The 20,614-nt window shown below is 43.7% G+C and overlaps 1 pseudogene; it reads left to right on the forward strand.

The window, feature by feature from the left end:
- LOC120840043 overlaps positions 1-3,757 on the forward strand; it is an 89,269-nt pseudogene extending 85,512 nt beyond the window's left edge.
- Positions 3,758-20,614: the final 16,857 nt, after the last annotated feature.

The following is a 20,614-nucleotide window of genomic DNA, read 5'->3' on the forward strand; positions in this document are numbered from 1 at the left end:
CACGCCACGTGGTTTGCACATATAATTACTATGTATAGCACGTGTGGGTTGTGCGATAAGCACTGCTGGTTTGAATTTTGAGCAGCTGAAAGCCACTCAGAAATTACCAAGGACACTATATACAGAGACATATGGTACTTGCTTCTTGGTTCTCATTAAGGCTCACAAAGTTTCAAGTTTTCGTATCTGCTACACAGTTATCCCATTTACCTTGGTCCCTAACCACTCATGTTCATTTATGCTGCTAAGCACAATTGAAATTGCTCTTGTGCTTGTCTAAGGCACAAGTTGAAGTGCAGTGAAAACTGATCTGTGCTGCTCCTAGCCTGCTCCAGAACGTAGTTTTAGCTGCTCCCCAACCTGCTCCAAAACAGCTGTTTCAGCTGCTCCCAAGTACATTTCATAAGTTCCACCCCTGTTTTAGGGTGCTTTCATGAGCACACATGAAGGCACCAGCCTTCATGTGTCTGCTTGTGAACAGCATCTGTCTCCCATTCTTTTTTTTTCTTTTTGTTCACGAGCAACACACAATTATAGCGATACAGACGCGCTGCACCTGCACTGCGCGTGTCCTATTATTTCGCAGCAGTCGCTTTTCAAGCGGAAATTTTATAAATACAGGGTGTCTCAAAAGAAAATTTACACAGTCTCTTTTACCGCAAAAATAAACTAGGCATCGCCGAACGCTCATTCTCCGCCCAAAGATAAAGCTAGAGGTCACAACCAGATGCCAAAGTTTCAGCCCAATCCGATAACTTAATCAAAAGTTACTAGTGATTTTCTGAAAATTTCAATTAGAAAATGGAGCCCATTTTTGCCCGTTTTTGGTTTCTGGTGCCATAAAGCCCCATGTGTTTGAAAACTTCGTCGGCCGCCATTTTGCCATTGAGATTTTCAGAAAATCACTTATAACTTTTGATTAATTTATCGGATCGGGCTGAAACTTTGGCATCTGGTTGTGACCTCTGGCGCTACCTTTGGGCGGTGAATGAGTGTTCAGCGATGCCTAGTTTATTTTTGCGGTAAAAAAGACCGTGTAAATTTTCTTTTGTGACACCCTGTACATACTAACACTTACTGCATTTGATGTTCATTTACGAAGCGGAGCGGAAAGAGAAAAAGAAATGAGCAGCTTACTCTATGTCTTGTAAGTCCTCGTGCGACTGAGCCGGTCATGCGTACAGCGGGACCGCTGGATGACAATTAAGTCACAGCGTCGACGGTATCTCATTGTAAGTGTTGGCAACATGCTACGCTGCTAGTTTCGGCTTCGCCAATTCGTCGACACGAAACTTTGACATCTGATATTTACAATACTATACACACCCCCGGAAAAAAAAATTATATCTCGTGTTTCGGGGTCGCAGACTTAGTTAAATGAATTGTAACCCAGTAATGGTAAAAATGGAATGGAGTTGCTTTTTAACAATTAGCAATGTAATTGGAACAGGACATTAATACTCCTTCATAGCTTTGAAGCCTAATATCCCGAGAGAAGACCCATCCCCTGAAATATAGCCCATCCTTATTTTCTGCATGAATCTCCATTTCTTCAGGGCTAAAGGTGGGCTAACTTTTGGACACTGAAGGTTAGCTCACCCCCTATTTTCACCTAATGTGCCCTCGGTTTTGAGTGGGCTATCTCGGGATATTGCGTTACATTCGCGATTCCAGCAAAACGGTTGCCGCCAAGCACTCCGTGGCTCTCCTGTTGGGTGACTTTCGTGGCTGGATATTGCCGGCGCGGTAGCAAACAAAATGGATTGACAGGAGTCCGGAGATTTTTAGTTTGTACCTCAACGTTTACTAGCAGTTTCACAGCACTTACCAGTGCGGTGGAGCCAAAATAGAATGAATCCTCCAATCATTTCTCCAGAAAAGCCCAAGTTTCCTAAGCGCTCTCACGACAACATGCCGTCCCCGGCTTTGGGTTCGTGGAGAAAAAATTCTGGTAAATAAAAGTTAAAAGGGCTTGTGCACCTTGTGGCGCTTTTAATATAAAGACTACTTGCTAGTTGATAAAGAATTTGTATATAAGAAAGTTAGTAAAGTGATGGACTGACACCACATCTCTAGCTTAACTCTAAATTATTTTGCGGAAAGGATCAAGAAAGTTGCAGCCAAGGGAGGGTTCGAAAATTGCTTCCCCTGACTTTGGTTATGATGAATTAGCTAGTATCAGGCCGGTCGACGCGCTGGCTACCCTTGTTGGTCACTTCTCGCAGCGAATGCCCCTCTAGTGCATTGAATCACTTGGGACTTGAACCGACGTCAAGTTTACCTTATATTCTGAAAACGTTCTTAGCAACCTTTTCACTTCGCCCTCTGCATACAATCACTGTTTGAGTAAAAAAGGTGGAGCAGGATTTCGCAAGCTTTAAAGCTGCTAAAATGTCACAATTACTGCCGGCGCTTCGCAAATGCGTTTTATGCCTGCACCAGAAGTATCGCTGTGTCTATGTTTCTAGGTGGTCCGGGCTTTAAATAGTTTTCTCTTTTTGCACTCAATCTTCTTATTGAAGTTTAAAACTTGATGCTGTGTATGTGTGTGTGTAAAAGAGGGGAAGGCAGTAAAATTGGTTTCTTACTGGTTACAAGACATTTTATGACGTGAAATGAAAGCTAGGGAAGCTTACTCCAGCCTTCACTAAAAAGTTGCGGCACAGCCTGTTTCCTAGAGTGCTGGCTCGATCTAAGTCTTATCGCCCGTGACGTCACGCCACTGGAAAGCACGCAGAACCTTGAATGTTGATTTTGGCATCAACTCATTATGCATTTCCTCAATAACTATGCTGAATTTAAAGAAACTGAGTAGCGTGCCTGGAAGAGCAAAGCGTGGGTATTTAGAATAAGTGATTCGTCTGGGTAGCTCGAAAAATTGGTGGAGTACCCTCTTAAGAATGTACTCACGTAATGGTATATGGTTTATTTGTTGTTTTTTGGAATTTCATACCTTTGTTAAACGGGCATATGTTTTCATGTGGAGAAAAATGTTTGTTCTGAGGAAGTGGAAATCTACAAGGTTGTAGTGCTGCAAATGGATGTCCTTGGCATGTGGCAGCTGCCCAAAAATTCTCATTTAGGCTAGTCGCTTATATGTTTATTCATTATAAACACAAGCCCCAAGAACAAAAACGAGGGAGAGTGACAACAAGCGCTTCTTTTGTGTACTTCTTTCTCTCTCATCCTCGTCCTTTCGACTTATAATGACAGCTGACCTTCTAGAGCAATAATTAAATGTAGTAGGATGGTAATGAAGAGATATGCAACAGCACACATTTCAATGTGTGGGATGTTTTGTGCTTTTGTGTCATGGCCTAAATGCCATCTCATGTAAGGCATGTGGGGATGCAATCTGCGTGTTAATTTTATAAAATCAGTCTAAGGGCCGTAAGTTGAAAAGAAAACTGCCATCACAAGAAGTTTATGAGCTTCAGCGCCTATTAACATAATTTTGTCTTGTTCCTACACTTTTTAGGACCCTGCAGAGCTTCCAACATATCCAGCTGTGGGCTACGAAGGCAGCAGCATCTATGATGCCACCTCACTTGTTGGGTCTGTTGATGAGCTGCAAATCGCAGAACCCACTCTTCTGGCTGCAGTGAGCACAACGACTGCACTGTATTGGGCGTTGAATATGTAATTTCCTCCAAAAGAGACCAGAACGTTTTAACTCATGTCCCATATGATAGGAGTTGACAGTGGGCTCGTGGCCAGCCCCCTTGTGCTGATGGAAATTGGCATAATCAATGGCTAAGCTGGTGCTCAATTTATTTCAAGGATACCTTCCACATGCTTTTACTGGGATATTGAATAAAGTACCAAAATGTGGTACACAAATGAGACGAGACATCTTTCCAAATGGCAGCAAACACATTTATTTCTGGTCCATCTACGACAACCATCGCAGCGGAAACCCGAGGAGATAGGGGAAAGGAGGGGAGGGTGAGGAGGAAGGAACATGTCTGGCCCACAGCAACCGCGGCAGCCGTGGCGACAGCCTGCTTCAAAAAGATAGGTAATGATGGGCGGGGGAAGGGAAGGGAATGAAGGAACTAACCTCGAGGTGGGGTCAAGGGGGAGGCTTCTCTAAGCTTTCTAAGCTGTAGTTGTGGACAAACCAGCAAAGATGTCTCGTCCCGTTTTTGTCCCGCATTTTGTTGCTTTCCTCAATATCCCATAACTCGACGTGAAGGCTCATTTTGTCAAGTTTATGCTTTTACTGTTTTGCCAAATGTGAAATTAGACTTTTTTTTAAACGTCTGTGTGCCATGTGGCAGAAGAAGGGAATGAGGATTCAAGGTATATATGAAGTTCAGTTTCCTGGAAAAGTAATACTCAATTTTTTTCGCCTAGTTTAAAGCGAAGTGCTGCGCCATGTACTAATTGTTTAAAATGTCGAACACATGTTTATGCAAAAATAAAGCTATGCTTGTCTTGAACCACACAATGTCATTCCCAACACTGCAATATTGTGTCCATCATTAGGGGAGCTGAAAGTACCTGTGCTAGTTGGCGATGAACGTTCTGAACCATGGCTAAAAGTGCTAAAAGCATTAACACAAGAGAGTAGCTCCTGTGTTTGTATTCTCTCTTGTGTTCGTCTTTTTAGCGCTTTTAACCACGGTTCGAAACATTACGGGAACATTTAGTCCCAGGAGACTAAGCATTTGGTTCCTTGGGATCATATGTAAAGGATTAAAGTTTAGTCCCCGGGGACCAAATGTCTTGGATTAACATTTACTCACACGGGTCCTAGTGTAAGGGCTCAACAGTTGGTCCTCGGGGTTCACTTGAAACGGTGCAACAGTTAGTCCCAGGGGTCCAAGTGCAAGTGCCTAACAGTTGGTCCTCGGGGTTCATTTGAAAGGGTGCAACAGTAAGTCCAAGGGGTCCAAGGCAAGGGTCTAACAGTTAGTACCAGGGGTCCAAGTGCAAGGGCCTAACATTTGGTCCTCGGAGTTCATTTGAAAGGGTGTAACAGTTAGTCCCAGGGGTCCAAGTGCAAGGGCTTAACAGTTGGACCTGGGGGTGCTAGTGTGAGGGACTAACGGACGGGGCGCAACAGTTGCTCCCGCTACAGTTGCTGCCCAAGGGGAGTGATGGTTGTGTCAGCGTATTTGCTGCCCTAAGGGAGCAACTCGCGCCCCCTTTTTTCTTAGAGTGTAGGTGCCTTGAGATAACCCACTATTTTTTAAGCAGCCAATAAGAGCTGGGCATTTTGACGTCACGCAAGCCCTGTGCAAGAAACAAACTTGTGCTCTCAATTGACTTAAGGAAAACCTTCCGTTTTATGGTCTTGCTTGCTAGTTTTGTCAGTCATTTTTTCATTAAACTCCTAATAAAGCTTTCTTGTTTCTATTTAGTCAGTGATGCTTCTTTTAGTAAGGGTAATTAAGTACGCAAGTATGAACAGGAACGTTATAGGTTGTATGAAGTTTTCAATATTTTGCATTTGTAGTTTTACCAGGCAGAGTAGATTTGTACTCTATTAAGTATTAAAATACTTGTGATTTGTACTCTATTAAGTATTAAAATACTTGTGATTTGTACTCTGTTCAGAGTATTGGGATACCTTTGTTTGCTAAAGAGGGACTTGAAACATTTGAATTTCCTAATGATGAACTGTAGTCAGTATGGGACTTTATTTCATACCATACTATTGCAGCTTGAAATGGTTTTGCTTTTACTTATGGAACGTGCGATTTAGGTTGTTAAACAGTGAACATGTCTTGTTTTCATGAGACTTAAGTTGTTTTTTCTTTAGGAAGAGGCAACCCGCTACCAGCAGGGCAGTTATCAATGGCAGCCATTCAAATATCTTTTTGTTATGTGCTAGAATATATTTAAGGAAAGCTCATGTTTGGAAATGCTTCTGGAACGTCACATGGAGAAGCTTTTTTATTTATATTTCTTTTTGTATTTCGAAAAACACATCAGTGCTTATAGCACCAAGCAGCTCCAAGATTTGCTTATACTGCTAGGAAACTCGATTTTGTTGCTCCTGAGCTGCTCCAAAGCTTAACCTTTCCTGCTCCAAAGCTGCTCCAAAGGGGCATCTTTGCTGCTCCCAGACCTGCTCCAAAAGGCTGAAGCTTGCTTTCACCCCTGCTTAATGTCTAAAACTGTAGAAAAACCCCAAAAGGGTCTTCACTGGTGAAGTTCAATTCCGTGGCATGACCCTTGAATACGTCTAACATGTTTGCAATTACACGCTCTTTCTTCCGGCCAGAACCAGTTCGGAACAACACCAAAAAGTCATCTAAGCATCTAAATACATAGATGACGTCGCTCCCTATATCTCCGGCTAGGCCTCTATCACACCTGGACAGGAATATGCCATTTAAGAAGACCCGGTTGGGAATGTTCTTCAGTTTTTAGACATTAAGATAACTTTCTCGGGCTCTCACGTGTGTTGGCGCTACTGTCCTAAAATCGAAGAAAGGTGAGCTTCCGTTCCACTCGAGTCACTAAAAAATAGTTAAAAGGAGAGTCATATCCAGTAGTCTTTGGGAGTCGCTCGTCAGTTCATGTCCTCACCAAATGACGACGAGTTTTCGTAGCCAGGCCAACAAACTTTTGGAGGGCGGCAATCCTGGCAATCTCCTGGTAGGTGTGCCCGAGTGCCTATTGAGGAGGGTGACAAATCCGGGGGTAGTTATGGGTAGGAAGTCTATGCAGAAATCCATAAGGTGGCGCATAGGTTAAAGAAAGTAGCGCGATTCCACAATGTTCCGGTTGCTTTCTCAGCACCGGCCAAGCTGGGACGCTTATGTGCGAGGGTGGAGAGGGGATCGCTTGTCAGTGCCGCACGTGATAAGAAGCATGAAAACAAGTTTGTCTCTTGAGTGGGTATGGGGGTTTCTACAGTAATTCCCTGACTTGTAAAAAAGTTTACATTGGCCAGACCGGTCGCTGCATTAATGATAGATTACGTGAACACGCGTGTTCGATGAGGGCACCTCCGTCAGGGAATATGGCGGCTCACTGCGACAGATGTAGTTGTTCTCCGGTTTTGGAAAATACCACGGTCCTGAGAAGACACAGTCACCAACGAACTAATGAGATAACGGAGGCCTTTTACGATTCCAAGTTCAAGGACAACTTTGTCAGCGTTCCTTCGATAGATTTTTATGATTGTGAGTTGGCATTTATGAGGGGATTTAACTTGTGGCGATCATGTGGGACGGTCATGTGTTGTGATGTAATTTTTGTTTGGTGTGACCACGCCTTTAGGCGTTTCTTTGAAAATAAACAGTTGACAGTCAGCGCTCAGTCTTTGTACATCTTCTCTGTCCTGTGTCCTTGTTCGCGCTGTTTTACCCGTAGACATGCTTCACCAACTAGGCCAAATTTCAACAGTATTACAGCTCATTGTGTATTTTTTCAGAACACCTTTGTCTGTCACGAATTCGAGGGGTGCAGCAAGGTGCAAACACAACAGTGTGTCATAAATAGCTGTAAAAATATATTATTACGAGCGCCTGTTTCTGTGTAATCACCCCCTCCACTGTTGAAAACCACAGCCGTCAACCTTGCCATGCTCGACGCGCTGCATGCTGGATTATCGCTGCACAGGTTGGTGTTCGGACGGAGGAGCTCAAATGGCCGGTGTCTGTACATAAAATGTAGATCGTTAATATTAATTTTTACGGCTACATACAAGACAATATTATGTTTGCTGTTTTTTGTAAACCTCATTTTCATTTGTTCAGTGTAGAGGAGGAGCAAAATTAACATTGAGCAAGGTACAAATATCAACATGTACCATTATGGTCAGTCGACAGACATATACGGTTCATAAATGCTGGGTGGCGAGGTGAGAAAAGTGCGTTCGTGGCCGACATATATTGTAGCCCCTGAGCTCCCCGCCTTCTGTTGGTGTTTGTCCCATTTTCTTTTTGAAACTTGCCTTTCCTTGGCTATGTTCGCTGATACCGATAAGAACCCATTATTGCACCCAAAGAACGCTGGCGACCAATGACACCGGCTGACAAAGCGCGTCTGCCCAAACATCCCTGCTTTTTGTCTTCTCCCCCTTTTGGACATATTGCTTCTCATCTGTAGATTTGTTGGTGTTCTCTTATCCAAACAATAACCTCAAATGTTCACAGGAAGGCCGCTGTCTGCAGAAAGAAAAGCGGCCGCTGTAAAGGCGAAATCTGATAGCAAAAAAAAAAAATCATTCATTGAGAAAATGAACCAGTGATGCGTCGGATTTGTGATGTTGCTTCTATTTTTTTTTATCTCCAAACCTGTCAGCTCACTTCCAACAATAAATGTAGCAAGACACATAAGTCTAGCAGCGTATCATAATATATATTGCAAAAGTATTTCACTACTGAAATGCAAATAGTTTTCGCAACTGCATCTTGGTACAGAAATAGATATTCGAAAGTGTCCCCAAGATTACCTATATCGCAATACTTTCATGTCGAGATGTTGCCTTGATTGTAACTCCTCATTCCCCAGGCAGCACACCATTGTTGGACTTCCGTTGGCCCAATGTTGGCAAAAAATGGTTCCTATATTGGTCTGACGTTGGCATTTTCGAAAACGCTACCCGATCCAATGGTGGTCCAACATTGATGCCAATGTTGGACCACTGGTTTGCCAACGTTCTAGCCCACATTGGACCAACGTGGTTTCCGCTTTTTTTATCCAATATTGGCATAGAAGTTTCACCGTTGGCTGAACCAACATTGGCTTAAATATCGGCTATTCCAATATTGGCATCCAGTTTAATACACTGGCAAATTTTTGCATCCATTGTCTATGACATTATTAGATGCTATTTTTCAGCCAGTGTTCTAACCAGTGTCACAAAAACAGTGCAGAGAACCACGCAAGTATCTTTCCCTTTTTCCTGAAGCACCGTTTTCTTTCTTATACTAAAATCTAATAAATGCGGCAATTTGACCATATTTGGGCACATTAGAAATCATTAACGCATGCAAATGAATTGTTCATAACGTTTGACAGTTCATAATTTATTTAGATCGAATAAATATATTTAAAACATTGTACATCCACGGGGGCCTGGGCAGACTCGGTGGCAGGGTCGGCGGCAGGCTCGGTAGTGGACAGGGCAGACGGCTGGGCGAGGAAGGGGATACCACACAGGGGCATGACCACAGGATTCTGAAAGAGACAGAAGCGGGGGTTGGATTCAGGTGAAGGGTTTCAGAGGCTCTCAGTTCTCTTACGCCTGTCAATAATGAATATCAAAATAAAACATAGCTTCATTAGTAATCGGTGTTCTTTAATTAACTATTTGATTAATCGGTTCAGTTGCTCTTCAAGTATAAAATCTCGGGAAAGCCTACCGACTTTTTTATATGATAAAGTTCCTTTTCCAGTGAATCATTTTTCATTATTTAGTATTTAAAAACTTAGTACTGCCTTCTAAAATAAATAGATGCGCAGGTAAGACACCGGGGCCAGCTTGCTGAAATCAGTGTCTCAGCTAAGACTGGGTGAAAGAAAGCACTGTAAAGGCTGGAACGCGCGAGCGTCTTCAGCCGAGGTTTGAGTCCCGTTCAGCTCGTACGCTGGCTTTGACAGTGCTTTTTCTTCCCCCTTCTCGGCTGAGACGCTGTTTCTAGCAAGACTGCCCAGGCGCTTACTATTGTTTTGTTCGTCCGACTTGTCCTTACTCAAAGCTCGATCGGTCTAGATTCAGATATTTATAGTGATTTAAAAAAAAAAAATATTCGAATAGTACGAAGATTATTTTATCAATTGCTTAGCTCTAATCTTGCAACATCATGGCGTCCCTTAACCTTTCATCTAGCTTTAAGAAGTTTTAAGAATTATAATCTCGCCATCTAAGTTCGCACCAATATTTCTACACGTAAGAACATGACAGTTGAACAAAATGTTATGCTTGAATCAATCAAGAATTCAAAAAAAAAATTACGCATATAAAATAGCTTGCCGTGTAAAGACAATTAGTGGCAATTACACTCGCAGAGCGCGGTGACATAGCTGACACTCAACTTGCACCAAACAAGCCGAACCTTGTCAAATAAGCACTACTCAACGCTTTGTGGTATTCGGCTTTGGACATACCTGGAGGACTTTTTACTGCAGCACACATCCGCCGTCAAAATGACAGCTGTATTTTAACAACAAAAATGAAATAAAAAAAAACTTCGAGCACAGAAATACCTAATCAGAACGTCTCTCGCGGTCTATTAGAATAAAAATCACTACAAATAGGGCTGTACAGGGCTTTTCGGGCCGATCGCTGTGTATTCCGCGTTGAACTCGTCGGAGATCCCTGGCACAGAGTCCGACACGGTTCAAACTCATCGGAAAGTGACAAAACGTACATTGCGTGGCAAGAATACCCATCCCCAATGGTCAAGAGGACCTCTCCTTGTCACTCACATGGAAGAGAAAGCGGTCCGTCGTGTCTCCGGTCCGTCGAAGCTAGTGGTCACATGTATGCCCACAACAAAGGAAGATCACCGGTATGTAGGCGCTGCCGAAAGAATATCCATTGTCTTGGCAATCCGCATGTTGAAGATCGCACTTGGCACTAAGACGAAATGCGCTGCTGGTGATCGGAACTCTAGAACCACCGTTCTTGCCCATGGATGGCGGAGATGCCGAGCCGCTTCGCCCGATAAAAGCAGTCTGCTAAGCAATCAAGTACACTCGGACAACCTGGAAACGGACCCACGGTGTCCTGGTATCAGCATGATTATCTTGTCATTCTTGTTTCTTCGAGGAAAAAGCTATTTCTGCCACAAAAATAAAAAAATAAAATAAAATAAAATAAAAATAAAAAAAACATGCATAATTTGCGAAGCGCACCTGCCCACTTGCAGTTCGCGGATGCGCGTGTTGGAAATTGAGGAGACCGTCCCCACCGCCTTCCAGTCGTTGCCTTATCATGTGGCCTTGGTGCTCGCGATCCCACTTTCTGTGTGCTTGTGTGTGCGTGTGTGCGTGTGTTTCGCGGTCTGGACTTCATCACCCCTAAGCTGAGAGTGCAGAGGAAGCTAAGAAGCTCGGTGAACCAATCTCAGGTTTATTTTTATTCACGTGATCACACTCTCTCCCGTAACCACGCGCAGAGAGCGGTCCAGGTGATGACTGGTCCGGCCGGCGCGTAGCTTCCCCGGCACTGTCAGCTTAGGAATGCGCAGTGTCCTCCCCCCTCAAGGTCGTCGAGTCCTCTTCACCCACAAAGGAGAGATTAGTGACGGCGTGGGGAAAATGGGAGGGGAACCCGTTCAGGGACGTTAGTTCCGAGTAGTTCCGAGGCCGTCGGCGCGACCCCTCCCCTGCATACTTCTCTCTCTCGAATTCTTTCATTTCTCTCTGCTGGAATTTGCTTTCCGGGTTTCCAAAAAACAATGTAGAAGAGATTGCTTATACATGATAAACTCTGCAGCAAGAGGACGGAGAAGGACTGACAGACACGAAGCTCTGAAATCAGCTCAGAGCCTAATGTCAAAATTGAAAAGAGACAGTGATAAATCAAATATGGAAAAAAGGGGCTAGACTCTAAATCAAACCAACATTGTCGTCTGCTGTCCGTGCCTTGGCGCCATGTAGGGGGCATTAGGGCTCTTATTGTAGCACCAGTAGTGCCGTAAAGTCATAGAGCCGTCATTGTACAACCACATTTCAGAATAGTGTCTTGTTCCAATCAATCGCAAAGAAGTTCTTCACCTGACACGAGGTGAAGCCCACATGCCCGTAGTCAGTGTACGAAACTTTTTTTGTCGAGATCATAAAGTCAACATAATAATCTATTATGGTGACTATAACGCGCACATCGATTCTTCTTTTTTTTCCCAGTGGGCGGTCCTGATGAGCCCATATCGCTCGCGACTCCTTAGTATGCACAGTGAAGGAGCAAAACTTCGCCATTAAGTTGTGTACGTTGTTATTGTTTTGTTTACTTTGCAGAAAAGCACCTGAATCGCGCTTTGAAAAAAATAACATTAAATTCACAATCGCTCGAGCAATTTCAACTTGTTGAGGTAAAACGAAATTTGCCAAAACCAGCCTATTTCAACTTGCTTCCACTATTAATCCAATGGTGTTGTGAGACTAACACACTTTGACCATTATATGCCACTGTGTTTTTGAAATGACGATGAGCGAATGGTACTAACAAGACAACAGTAACCATTATAAGCTCGTGTTTATCCAACATTGGCAAGCCAATGCTGCAGACAAGCCAACAGTGTCCATTTTCAGTCCCCATCAAATATTGGAATGCCAACGGCACGGACAGGCCAACGTTGACCATTTTATTCCAGTGTTCATCCAATGTTAGCAAGCCAAGGGTACTCAAAGGGCAACATTGTCCGGTTTACGCCAGTATTCATCGAATATTCGGAAGCCAATGGAACTGACAGGCCAAGATTGCCCATTTTATACCAGTGTTCATCCATTATTCGCGAGCCAATGGAACTGACAGGCCAAAATTGTCCGGTTTACGCCACTATTCATCCAATATTCACAAGCCAATGGAACTGACAGGCCAAGATTGCCCATTTTATACCAGTGTTCATCCAATATTCGCGACCCAATGGAACTGACAGGCCAACATTGTCCATTTTATGCCAATGTGCTTCCAATATTGGTTGGTCATTGGAAAAGCTGGGCCATCACTGAAGATGCTATATAATGGCATAGACAATATTGGGTGCAGATTGGCTAAAGTGGACCATCATTGGACCTTCTTTTGCCAATGCTCTTCCAATATTGGCCCAACACCTTGTGCTGCCTGGGTCGTTTTACATTGCTGCAGACGCCGGTTTGTTCACACATAAGCACTCTATGCCTGTGTGGAGGCTGATGCTCACGGCCTTAACTGCAGCAAATAATAGTGTTTTGCTTTCTTGCTTTTACCTTACGCAGGACGAGAACACCCCACCGGCACCATGTGTCCTCTACAACAAGCAAGAGCTGGACGATGTAGCTTTCTTCACCTTGTTGTGGATTGCGAGCGCTTGTTCTCTGTTTTTCATGCTGAGAGGGGCTCTGCATGTTCTTGGCAGCATATTGGCTGTTCGGCATCCAGTACGAATGGAAGGCCTTTAGCACGCTGGTTGTTCTGGAGAGATTTTTTTTTTTTGCTTGAGTGACATAACTCGAAGGACAGTCGTAATTAAATTTTTGAACAAAGTTTACACACAGGTACGTAGCTGAAGAGATGTTTTGGTGAGCCGTTTTAAAAGTGTATAATGCAGTTTTCTCGCCAGTATTATCAGGTTAATTTTATTTTTCTTACAGAACGAATGATAGGAGGGTTTATATAGGTATGTTTCTTTTTTCTATCTTTAAATGTTGGACACTTTCTGTGATAACGTATGCTGACCTCCTGTAGGTGAGGTGCTTAAAATTTAGATGTATAAGTGCGACATCCATAGTCGTCTTCCAGAACTTTATAATTTTCCTTGTACATGAGCAAGAGGGTAGCGTCTTCTACTGAAACATTTGCTTTTTTGACGTAGAGTGCGAGTTCAATCTGTGATATTTTTCATTAAATGTTTGCAGATAGTATTTTTATGTCGGCATGCGTTGTATTTTTTATTTGTCTCTTACGGTTTAATAAATGGTCAATTTAACGCATTCTAATTGATATAATGAGCGTCACTTACTGAAATACTGCTGTGGTTCAGTCAAGGCTAGAGCACCCCCTCTACCATGCTTCCAATTAGTAAATAGATGCGCTAAGGGGACAAATGATAAGTGAAGCGTGTTTCCTCCAATCCTCTGAGACAAACAAAACCTGTCACGTGTTATCCAACCAGGAAAGCTCCACATGCTTCGTTTCTGGCAGCCCGTGATGCTTACAATGGTTCAGCCGTGCAGTACGATGTTTGGGGCCACTGTTTGCTCACTTAAAGTTCGAGAAGGGGGGGCGCTGTAGCACTATCCAGTTGCCCTCTGGGATATATGTGGCTTGCAACGAGCTGTTTTTGTATTACTTCTTCATGAAGTGAGTTGTGTTCAGTGTGAACACTGAACACAAATTATTTATTTATCACTGAACATAAATTATTTATTTATCACGTGCCTCGTATGTGGTGAAGTTGCAATCCCCTTAAGTGAAAAAAGTGTAAATGTGTTCAGTAAACATAAGCTGTAAATCATATAACAATAATATAAGAATATGAATACCTTTTATGATTTTTGTGCAATTTACAAGTTCTGATATGTATACTGGCCACATTTTTATAAAATTTTCACTGGGGCTTGTACTCATATCACCTTTCGTCCGAGCGCGGCGGAATCTACCAGCCATCCCAACAAATCCAGCGTCGAAAGAGCACCATGTGACCTTAAACAACCAAAACGTCGCGTAATACTCTCCCGGCGCTGGATTGGTTGGGGTGGCCCAGCATCTACTGGGCCACCACAGCGGGCGCCTATTCCATGCCAACCACCGTTTGCCAAGGGTGCTGGGCAAGCACCCACTATGGAAAGGTGCTTTCTGAACACCTTAAGGGTGTTAGCCCTGGGACAAACTGATTGACACCCTTAAGGGTGTAAAAACTTTTACTGTGTAGGGTAAGGCCTAGCCGCCTGCTGTACTCCTCCTCTCTCAAGCGCTCTCGAACTTGGGCGATGACTGCATTTTTTGACGAAGTGAATTGGTCTCTGCATCTGAACTCTCACTGCTCTCCGACCTCACCATCATTGTTCTCAGAAATGAGAGCATCAACGAGTGCCTTGCATGAGCACATAAAAGATTGTTTATTTATATATAAAATTATAAAAAGAAAATTATGCCATGGCTTTTTCATTTTGAGTTTTTTGTTCTATTGGAGTCGTCCTAATCTTCGCACAATTTCTGTCGAGCAATGAGCTGCGCTTGTTTTGCATCCTTTGGCTTTCATTGAAGACGTCTGTTCACCCGACGAAAAATATTATGTACACTGAATTATTATTTTTTTCCTAACGTCTGACAAACATCTAGCACTTTCTGCCATACAGAACATCCTTCTTCGATATCCTTCTCTCCCATCTACTCGCACAATGTAGCCTAAAACAGTTTACAAATGAGCCGATGTGCAGCCGCTTACGTTAGTCCATACGCTCGCACAGGCTCCAAATTTCTTATAGTTTCGTGAAATTTTATGAAAGGTGTCTTCGAACTTATGCCTCGATTTATTTAAAACATCTGTAGTCGAGATAGTGTATGAAATACTTTAGCTCCAGTGAAAATCTTGGAGGCAGTAGGCGAATTCTACCGGGTGGTCCTGATGTTGGGCCGAGACCTAAACGAATTGCAAAAAATGGGATTTGTAAGCTGGGACTAATCAAGGCAGGGGCGACAGTCAGGACGCTACAAGCCCCCCCCCCCCCCCCCCCCCCGACATCAGTCGTACAGCGATATTTCTAACGGCTAACGGATGACCGTATTTTTGGAAATGAAGGAAGCAACTGAACGAGGTTGACGGGATGTACTCGCGTAGCGATTCTCACTCCCTCTCCTCTTCGCTACGTCGCCTTGAGAAAATTAAGCGAAGGGAGAAATGAGACCGCTTCTCATTCTAAACTGTTCTGTGAGATTTAGAACTAGAACATGCAATCACAGCACATCACACTGCCTCGCACTAGCGCATGGGCGAAAAATGTTTTTGTAAACATTTCATGGGTGGCACTTCCCCTCTTCGTTTTTGTTCCTCGAATGCAGCCGTCCTGCTTAAAAAGTACGTGCATTCGTCACACCGGTTTCCAACCAGCCCGATTTACAGGTTTTGTGTGACCATACGCTCTCACTGCGCGAGAACTTGAACGATGGGTGCATTTGTTAGAAATAAAGCGCACTTGCTCATGACCGGCCGCCCGGCTCCACGCGAGTATTAACTAGCACAAAAATCTCCCGAACTGACGATTCCTGAACATTTTATCCTAACAAAGGTATCACACGAATATACATACCTCCAAGCAACTCCACCGTTGCATTGTAGAAACCGTCCTCTTCTCCTTTTTCTGAGACCCAGAACTATTCCGTTTGGGGTATAACATCTTGCTCATATTGTCACGGGTGGTGACTAATAAACAAGAAATAAACAGGAATAAATAAACGTTTAATGTGGCGAACTTGTGCCAAAAATAAATGGGTACAAAAGAAAGATAACAACAGAGCGTCGCGGGCGTCGAAGGCGGCGAAGCAGCACGATCAAACGCTGAGGCGAGACTGAGTCAACAAGGTCGCGGGCGGCCTCTTACCTAGAGTGCGTCGCTATCTCGAAGATTCGGCGAAAGCGGCTCGAGCGTCGCGTGATTGGGGCGAGAATGAACACGCACTTTCTAGAAAACAAAAGCAAAAGATACATGGATATAAATAATAGAAGTTACGTGCGCTACATGAATAAACCGGAACTTTCTGGAGGTCCGTCACCGAGCGTTGCTTTCTCAGCCCTGCGCGCGGCAATATCTAGGCCTAAAAGTTTTATGAGCGAGATCGGTACAATCGATTTGCCACCACCAGTGAACTTCACGAACGCGTACATCGTGCAACAAATACACACCACATCGCTGATATCGCACACAACTCCGAAGACGAAAAGTACCGAGCGTGAGGGCGTATCCAGCGCGGTCGAGGTCCAACTCTAACGGTCCAGCAGTAGCCACAAAAAAAAAATAATAATAATATTAATGGCGACGCAGACGCAGGGACAAAAGAAAGCGCGCGCGCGCGGGAGACGAGATCTGGGCTTGGCTTGGCTGCGCCGGGTCGCGCTTCCACTCCCGCGAGTGAAGCCACCGGATGGCCATCTTGTATGTTAAGAAGTCGCCTTTCTGGAACGTTGCGGAGGCTGGCGGCAGCGTGCTGGAGACACGTTTTCTACCCGTGCTTCGTCATTCACCGGAGAAGTTAATTAAAACCGTGTGTATTCCTGAGAGGTCCCGTGGAGAACACGTGGCAATGTTTTACGGAAGCGCAGTGTCGCGGGAAAATGGCACAACTCGCAACCAAGTTTGGCCGGACTCGCTGCGTGATCGAAGCCTCCTTGGCCCGCCAAAGCGCTGCGTCTCTGTACCTTCGCACCTAGATGGATGGATGAATAAATATTGGCTCTTTCCTTTATAAAGGGCGGTAGCTTGCGCCACCTTGCCTCAAAATATTTAATTTAAAAAAAAGTTTGCTTTTACAGCTCAAGTTAAAGCTCAGATTATAATTTCCGTTATTAAATAACCTGTACCTTTTTATTCCCGTCATAATCAGCTTTTGCCGAACTTGTCATATGAAATCAACGAAGATTTAGATGACACCGAAGCATAGAAACTGTCATATATACGTAGTCAATACAAGTCTCATTGATGTTGATTTCGATTGTCGTTTCGATGGGTGGCGCAGAGTTCTTTGCCTGATACTAAAGTTTCGGCTACAGTACAAAGCTGCCCGGTTGTCAAGCGTCTAGCATCCTCCATGAGTAGTTGTAAGCTATGGAATTACAGTTAGAAATATTTTGTGACTTCTTCATCCTGCAGCTCAGCTCCATAGAGTTACTGGCAGGGCAAAAGGTACAGGTCTGTTGTCTGCTCGCCCTGCCACCTTGTGAGCTTTTAAGAGTGCTAGGGTATTTAAAAGAGTAAGTGTACACTATGTGGAGGGGGCGAGCCGATGGCGTCGCCCCCGTCGTTTATTGTTCGCTGCTACCTGGTGACAATCGGCGCGGTATCAACGGGTATCACTGCCGGGTAACTGCACTGCGGCACATGCGCCGTTGTCGCTGTCACGCAACCTAGGGCGGTTAAAAATGTTTTGAGCGTTCTTTCACGTAGCGCAGTTGTCGAAAGGCAACCTGCATGCTCTACGATTATGATACAAACCGGTTTTATTTCGATGAAAGAGCGCATATAACTATGCGGCCTGCTCCGCAGGGCGCACATGCGGGTGCCGCGAGCGGGCGTTCAGGCGCGGTTAATCCGCCGAATTACGCGAGCGTGCATAACGAGCTCAGTTTTTTTTGGGGGTAACATTTGAATAACCAGTGATACAATGAAGGATTTTCTTGCGCACTAAATCACTGGGACAGCGCATTACAATTGTTTCCGCCAAATGTGTAGCTAAATCAAAGTGCGCGGTGACATCTGTGTCTTCGAATGGTGCAACTGGATAAAGTGCCGATCGCTGCGAGCTTAACATATACAAATATATCGGTTAGTTAAGGTTCGAAAAAAAAAGAAAAAAAGAATAACGTAGTATTGTAGGAAGTTGCTTCGATAGTTCATAGACATTGCCCGACGGTCAGCGTGCATATAGTAATTTTGCACTGACAGGGCGTGCATTATTGAGCCCCAAGATATACTTATTTGTAGTGATACAAACATTAACAATATTAAATAGTTTCGTTTTAGAATCAATTTCTTGTATTCTACTTGCAATTTGGCATTCTATCATATCAATTAAAACCAGAAAAAACATGCCAAAAACAAAACACTGGACAATTGCATTTCAGAGCAAACAAAATCATATGCTTTTATATAAAAGTTATTAATACCGGGTGCTTGAAAGACGAAAGTACCCAACAAGCCATCTGTGCCAACCTGCTCTGTGTTCATGTTTTGACGTCGGGTATCTCAAAGGAAAGTAATTGTAAAATAATTGGATTACTTTCTAAAGTTAATTTAAACTGAAATCAATTACTTTTTCTCCACTATAGTTATAATTGTAATTACCTTATTTCGAACAAAGAGAGTTTGTATGTCTTTTTTTTTCTTTATTTAGACCACAGGTCTGGGAGGCTGGAGCAAAAGGTGGCAAACATTGTAACTATAATTAAATTACATTTACCGAGTGATTGATCAAAGTATACTGCTAGGCAGGTTGCATAACCCCGAACCTTTATTTTGTGTATCTACACCAGTTTTAACAGTTCAATTGCCTGTTAGAGGAGTTCAATTACCGATTTGAACAGTTCAGCCACTAGTTTGCGCAGTTAGCTACCTTTTTGAACAATTCCATCACAATTTGAAGCTCTGCTACAAGTTTAAAGAACAGTTTGATTATCAGTGTAACCAGTTCAGTCACCATTTTGAACAGTTTGAATACCAGTACTACCTGTTCTGCAACCACTTTCATCTGTCTAGCATTCAGTTTAGCCTGTTTGGTAAGTTCAGCTGTCTCTTTTCCTAGTTCGGTTGCCTGTATGGCAAGTTTTGGTGTCTATTTGGCAAGTTTGGCTGCCTAATTGGCAAGTTCGCCTGCCTGTTTGGCAAGTTTTGCTGCCTGATTTTCAAGTTCGGTTGCCTCTTTGGCAAGTTTTGCTAACTGTTTGGCAAGTTCGGCTGCGTGTTTGGCAAGTTTCGCTGCCTGTTTTGCAAGTTAGGTTGCCTGTTTGGCAAGTTTGGCTGCCTGTTTGGCAAGTTCGGCTGCCTGTTTGGCAAGTTTTGCTGCCTGTTTGCAAGCTCGGTTGCCTGTTTGGCAAGTTTGGCTGCCTGTTTGCAAGTTCGGCTGCCTGTTTGGCAAGTTTCGCTGCCTGTTTTGCAAGTTCGGCTGCCTGTTTAGCAAGTTTGGCTGCCTGTTTGGCAAGTTTTGCTGCCCGTTTCGCAAGTTGGGTTGCCTGTTCGGCAAGTTGGGCTGCCCGTTTGGCAAGTTCGGCTGCCTGTTTGGCAGGTTAAGGTGACCAGTCTGGCACGTTAATGTTCCAATTCGGCCGGTTTGGTTTCCTATATCGCCAGCTTAATCAGTTCGATTTCTATTTTGCCCAGTTCAAATTTGGGTGTGCCGGGTTCCGAATGATACTGTTCTTTTTTTCAATAAGTCTGACTACAAAAAAGTAGTCGGGGTTTTATTGGGCACACCGCAAAACCTCAGCGTTTTTTTTGTTTTGTTTTTTCGTGAAAGTTAGACAGCCTGAACATCGTAAATGTTGAGGCTGTCTATTCGATGTCGGTGCGCTTTAGGTCGAACTAAAGTTTTGCGGTGTCGTATATGAGACAAAGGGGTGGAAGAATATACCCTCTTTTTCTGAAAGTGTAATAAATGAGGGAATCACGGGAATCTCGTAGTAATCAGGAAAATACTATGTTGTACATATTTTTAACAATATACAAGTGTTTTCCCAAAACAAATAAAAGCGGCGAAAAAAAAAAACAATAACTTGACGCCTATAAAAAAATAACGGTTAGGATCTCAAATGCTGGAATGTTTAATTTAAAATATACATTAATTCCGTGGTTTCAAACATTTTATTAAAGCCCTTTATTGAATACACACCACTACTCGCAGTTGGTACGTATAGTGCTCACCAAACGTATCCTGAACACGCGAAGTGTATCAAGTTATCTTATGAGAGCGCTATTCTTACGGCATCATAGCTGCTCCACTGTATCAGTAGCTCGGGCTGTTCAATGGAACAGCCCGAGCTGGAGAGGCCGCTCGCTGGAGCGAGTACACCGCAACAATATTGCCGGCTCACAATTCTATTCTTATTTCCACCTTTTCGCACTAAGATGCATAGCAGACTGTCGAAACAGTCAGGGATCGGAATATTCAATCGCTATTCATTCGATGTTCCTACCAGATGCGACAAAAAGCGGCGTAGAACGCCTCTCAGGCGAAATTCGTGCTTTGTCCCGGACTGTTCCGCTGAGCGCTACGTCATGCAGTAGTTATTCGCCTGCC

The sequence above is a fragment of the Ixodes scapularis genome, unplaced genomic scaffold, assembly GCF_016920785.2.
Source record: "Ixodes scapularis isolate PalLabHiFi unplaced genomic scaffold, ASM1692078v2 PGA_scaffold6__148_contigs__length_123643588, whole genome shotgun sequence".
Classification (NCBI taxonomy): domain Eukaryota; kingdom Metazoa; phylum Arthropoda; class Arachnida; order Ixodida; family Ixodidae; genus Ixodes; species Ixodes scapularis.